Raw genomic sequence first — 6,210 nt, forward strand, 5'->3', positions numbered from 1 at the left:
TCTCTGCAAAGGCTATGATCTGCTGAATATATTCATCCCATTTGTATGCATCTATCATTTTTGTATTCAAAGTTATGAATGTTGACAGTGTACTCAGTAAGGCTGTTGGTCAGCTTCTTAAGACAGGAATTTGCAAGTTAAATGCCCCAATCAAGAAACACTTAATGGACAATGGAGCCTTAGAAGACTCCAATCCACATAAGAAGTCTACCTGGGGATGTTCAAGGTAGCATGTGAACAATGGCTGCCACCTGTAAAGTTCTGAGTCATGCATGGACATGTGACTTGCCCATGTGACTCCAAAACTCCATCTTGGAGCTGGATTCTGCGTAGGAGAGAGGAGGGGGACTCCACCCACAAAAGCAAATCTATTTAAGGCCCTGGGAGACCCCTCCTTTTGTCTTCAGCTGGCTCAAGAGGTAGCTTCTCCACCCCCAAAGGATACCTGAAAGAAACTGGAACAAAGGACAGTAACCACAGGGGTGTGAGTGATTGCTGGACCCAGATTAGAAGGAGCCTAGTCTGTAAAAGAAGCTTACTGGAACATATCTGAGGGTGAGATTTCATCTGTAATCACTTTCTTACAGTATTAGAATTAGACATGCGTGTTTTATTTTATTTTGCTTGGTAATTCATTTATTTCTGTCTGTTATTACTTGGAACCACTTAAATCCTACTTCCTGTATTTAATAAAATCAATTTTACTTATTAATTAACCCAGAGTATGTATTAATACCTAGGGGGGCAAACAGCTGTGCATCTCTCTCTATCAGTGGTATAGAGGGCAAACAATTTATATAGGGTAAAATGGATTTCTTTGGGGTTTAGACCCCATTGGGAATTGGGCATCTGAGTGCTGGAGATATGAGCACTTCTTAAGCTGTTTTCAGTTAAGCCTGCAGCTTTGGGGGGACGTTGTTCAGACCTGGGTCTCTGTTTGTAGCAGGCTAGCGTGCCTGGCACAACCAGGCAGGGCACTGAAAGCCCAAGCTGCCAGGGAAAACAGGCTCAGAAGTAGTCTCAGCACATCAGGTGGCAATTCTCAAGGTGGTTTCTGTGATCCGTACCATCACAGTGGCGTAGTCGAGCAGGATCTGTGCACAGCTGATTGCTTTGAGATACTAGTAGTGATTTTAAGTGAGTTTGGGGTGCGGTGGCTGGAGAACAGAAAGTGGTTACTGGCTTGTTATTTCCTGTTTGCTTATTTCGGGGAAGGGAATAGAGGCAGGAAAATCATCAACATGAGCGAGAGTGAGACGCAAAAAAAACCTGGAACTGCACAGGTTGCAAATGGCTGAGAAAGAAAATGAACATAAAAGACAGATGGAATTAAAACAGATGGAAATTAGTGCAGAGGCAGCCAGGGAAAAAAAGAGCCCTGGAGTCGAGAGACTGAGAAATACAGGCCCAGATTGAGGCCCCGAAGCATGAACTGGCTGTTATGGAGGGGAAGGGACAAAACCCTCCAGCTGCTGGCTCCACTTCCCCAAAAATCCACAAATGGGAGCAACTATGTCCACAGTATGATGAATCCAGCGATATCGCCCAATATTTCAATCACCTTTGAGAGACTATGCACCCTCCATGCAATCCCTGAAGATCAAAAGATGACCACATTGATAGCAAAATTGACTGGCAGAGCTCTGGACATATTCAATAAGATGCCTATTGATGACGCTTCAAACTATGGTAAATTTAAGTAACTGTTTGTGAAACAGTTTCAGATTACACCCGAAACCTACAGGGTTAAATTAAGGAGTCTTAAGAGGGGATCTGGATTGAATAATGTGGCTTATGTAAATGAAATGAGAGATTTGTTAGATAAGTGGGTGAGGGGAAAAGGCATTACAAGCTTTGAAGGAATGTGTGATTTGGTTACTCGGGAACAATTCCTGAATATGTGCAGTGCGGATGTAAAACAGTATTTGTGGGACAAAAAGGTGGATGCAGTGGCGGGATTGGCTGAGTTTGCAGACTCTTACGAGCAATCACAAGCTGCAATTAAACATAAACCACTGTCGAGGGGTACAGGGTTGGGGAAAAGCAAAATCACCCTTTTACCCCTGGGGAAAAGGAGGCTGGGCATCCACCTCCCCATTCCCCTGTTACTCGCCTCAGGACTCCTGGACAACCAGGGGATCCCAGAAGCTGCTTTCACTACAATTCCCCAGTGCACCTGAAAAGCAGCTGTCCCAAATTAAAGGAGAGTAAACCTCCCTAGTCCCATGGTTCGACCAAGTGTGGTTCCAGATGTAAGCGGGGGAATGGTCCCGCTATTGTGGGGAACTTTCCTGGCTTCTGCACTACCCCGGTGAAGTGGGCTAGCGAAAGGATCTGAGTCCTCGCTCCCACTTCCTTTACCCAGAGGCCTCCCTGCCCTTGAGGACTCCCCTTCCACTCTCCTGTCTGGCAGAGTCCTCGTAAACCCCGACAAGGCTGGGCCCAGGATTCCTGGGGGGCTCGCCCCCAACCCTGCTGTGGTCACCCAGGACAGGGGCTAGGGTGTCCCCACTCTGGGGTACTCTCTCTGCACTGGGCACCTCCCTGACCCACTGATCATTTCATATAATTTAAAGCAAATACAAGTTGTTTAATTAACAATTAATTTAAAAAAAGAATAAGGAAAAATGGGAAAGGTTAAAGGAAAACACATCACCCCGCTCTGTGGCAGGGAACATCACAAACAGTGTCTCTGGAACGTCAGGGCAGTTCACAGTCTGTTCCTTGTAGGTTCCAGGCCTCCTTCTCAGGTCCTGGCTGTGCTGCAGAGACGCTGCGGGTTGGACACTTGCTCTGGCGGTGGCCACACGCTCTCAGGCTCTAGGTGCAGGACCCGTCTTCCCAGCGTCGTCCCCGCCCGGTCGGGGTTATGATCCCCCCCAAGTCTGGCCTGCAGGGCATCTTGGCTGAGGTGTCTCCCTGCGCTGGGCCCACTGCCCAGGGTCCCCCTCCTCTCCTCGGCTGCTCACCGCACCCGGCTCCGGACTGCTCCAGCCCCAGCTCCAGCTCCACTCGGCCTCAGCACGGCTGCAGCTGCTGCTCTGCCTCCAGCTCCCTGGGCTGCTTGTCTGGCCCCTCTGGCTCTGGTTGCTGCAGCTCTGCTCCCAGGGCAGGTCTGCTCTCTCTGGGCCGTGCTCTGGCTTTGGGGCTGCAGCTCTGCTTCCCAGCTCAGCTCGGGCCCCTGCTCTCTCCTTAGCTCGGCCCCACTCTGTCTGACTCAGGCCATTCCAGCTCACACCAGGACGGGACCCCCCCGGCCTCCTGACTCCCTGATTAGCTGCCCGCCCTGTCAATCAGGCTGATCTGGAGCATTGGCCTCTCCCCATTGCCCCTGGGGACTGTCAGTCTCAGGCTCCTGATTTGCCATCGACCCTCCCCCTTTTAGTGCTGGGAACTAGCACCAAAACACCCCACTGAATGTTAGTAAGGGGGCAACAGTCCCCTTACACAGATGCTAGTGTTTTGATGGGGCAGGCGACCCACATTAAGGGGATGGGGCCGCAAAGGTTCCCTGTACCCCTGGCAAAGGTTCGTGTGGAGTGGGAAGGTGATTTACTGGTGGGGATGCTTGAGGACATCCCCGCAGACATGTTCCTGGGAAATGATTTTTTCAGTAAAACTAGGACTGTTAGTGTGGTAACTCGCAGCATGAAGAAAGGCTGTGAGGGGCTCCCAGAGGGGAAGGAGAGAGAACTGCCTGTCTGTGAGGAGGCTGTCCCACCTGATGACTGTCGGTCTGATGCAGCCAAACAGCTAACACATCCTGCCCCAGAGAACACGGGGGTGGGTCATTCGGAGGGAATCCCCAGAAACGGGGTCGGGACCTTGGAACCCACAGAGGAGGTGGGGGAGGGTCCCATTGACAGGACAGTGCAGGGAGGCAGGATGCTTCCAAGTATGGGAGAGGCAGAGCCAGGCCTCTGCCTGACTGAAGACAACAGGCTTCCAGGGGTGGGGGCCGGGGATATGCAGTCAGTGCCTAGAGACAGAGAGACTATCTCAAGAGCTGTCTGTCAGGAATTCACAGCTAAACAAATGGCTGACCCCTCCCTTGAGAGCATAAGAAAGTGTATCTCGGAGGGAACTCCAAGAAGGGAGGGGGAGAAGTTTTTTGAAGAGGACGGGAGGCCCCTGTAGGGAAAAACCAAGGCCCCGGCCAACCCTATAAGCAGTTGGTTGTGCCCAGCCAACACCGGGGGGAATTAGTGCTGGTAGCGCACGACAGTCCCTTTGCTGGTCACTTGAGGTACAGAGGACATATGACAGGCTGAGGAGGAATTTCTACTGGCCAGGGATACAGAATGATGTGAGGAATTATTGTAGGACTTGTGTGGTGTCAGGAGAGGAAGAAACCGGGGGGACCCCAGAAGACTCCACTACCTCCCTTGCCTGTCATCCAGGAGGCATTCCAAAGGGTGGCAATGGACATAGTGGGTCCTATCCCGCACCCTACTCAGAGGGGGGAAAGTATATCTTAGTGGCGGTGGATTTCCACTCGGTATCCTGAGGCAATCACGCTGTCTAACATGCAACTGTCTCAGGTTCTAAGAGCTCTGCTCACCATATTCAGCAGGATGGGCTTCCCTAAGGAGATTTTGTCAGAGCAGGGGGCAAATTTTATGTCACAGTTGTTCAATGAGCTATGGAAGGTTTGTGAAGTGAAACAGCTTAAGACAGCTCCCTACCAGCCCCAGGCCAATGGGCTGGTGGAAAGGTTCAATGGGATCCTAAAAATGCAGGCTGGGGATGTATGCCAAGAAAAGGGGCCAAAGTTGGGACGAGTTATTGCCCTTCCTGCTGTATGGCTACAGGGAGGTATCCCAAGAGTCCATGGGATTTTCCCTGTTTGACCTTCTGTATGGGAGGAAAGTGAGGGGACCTCTCCTCATCAGGGATACCTGGGAAGGATGCAACACAGTAAGGGAGGAACCCGTGACTAAGTATGTCCAGCGGTTCAGGAGGGAGTTGAAAGACATGATGGAAATTGTCCAAAACAACCTCCAGAGCAGTCAGGCCAAGCAAAAGGCGTGGTATGAGAAAAATACTTGTAACGCACTTTTGATGCAGGAGATTTGGTCATGGTTCTCAGCCCTGCAAAAAAGTTCAAGATGCAAAACCCCTGGGAGGGGCCCTTTGAAGTGGTGGAAGTGGCAAGTGAGGACACTTATAAAGTTAAAAAGCCCCTGGATGGTGCAGTACCCAAATTGGTACATGTAAACAGACTCAAGGCCTATCACAGTAGAGTGGCCAAAGTAAACACAATCTGTTGTGTCAACGGGGAAACTGAGGCACACCCACTCACTCATCTGATGGCTGAATGCCAAGATGGGTCAACCCTGGAAAGTATGGAAATCTGTAGTGAGCTGACACCAGTCGAATGGGAGGAAGCATTGTCAATGCTGCAAAAGTACAGTGAGGTATTTTCCAACAAGCCAGGGAGGACGCACTTGCTGTCCCATAGAATCCTCACGAAAGGGACACAGCCCCTCCCTCCCCCTTTCCAGGCCTTACAGGGCCACCAGGAAGGTGAAGGAGCAAATTCATGCTTAGTGTGACAAAGTTCCTCCTCTATCTTGGTGGGTCCTGTGCTTATTGGCAGATTTTCTTGCCTCAGAGATTCACCATGTGGGTTGGGGAACAGCCCAGAGGCCTGGAAGAACCCACAGTCCAGGTCAATTGGAAGGTTTGGGGGAACCCGGGCCTGCCCTCTACTCCAGGTTCCAGCCCAGGGCCCTGTGGACTGCAGCTGTCTACAGTGCCTCCTGTAACAGCTGCATGACAGCTACAACTCCCTGGGCTACTTCCCCATGGCCTCCTCCAAACACCTTCCTTATTCTCACCACAGGACCTTCCTCCTGGTGTCTGATAATGCTTGTGCTCCTCAGTCCTCCAGCAGCACACCCTCTCACTCTCAGCTCCTCGGGCCTTTTGCTCCCAGCTCCTCACACTCCCACCACAAACTGAAGTGAGCTCCTTTTTTAAAACCCAGGTGCCCTGATTAGCCTGCCTTAATTGATTCTAGCAGCTTCTTCTTAATTGGCTCCAGGTGTTCTAATTAGCCTGCCTGCCTTAACTGGTTCTAGCAGGTTCCTGATTACTCTAGTGCAGGCCCCTGCTCTGGTCACTCAGGGAACAGAAAACTACTCGTCCAGTGACCAGTATATTTGCCCTCTACCAGACTCCTGTACCCCACTGGTCTGAGTCTGTCAC

Source organism: Chrysemys picta, chromosome 4, assembly GCF_011386835.1.
Source record: "Chrysemys picta bellii isolate R12L10 chromosome 4, ASM1138683v2, whole genome shotgun sequence".
Lineage (NCBI taxonomy): Eukaryota > Metazoa > Chordata > Testudines > Emydidae > Chrysemys > Chrysemys picta.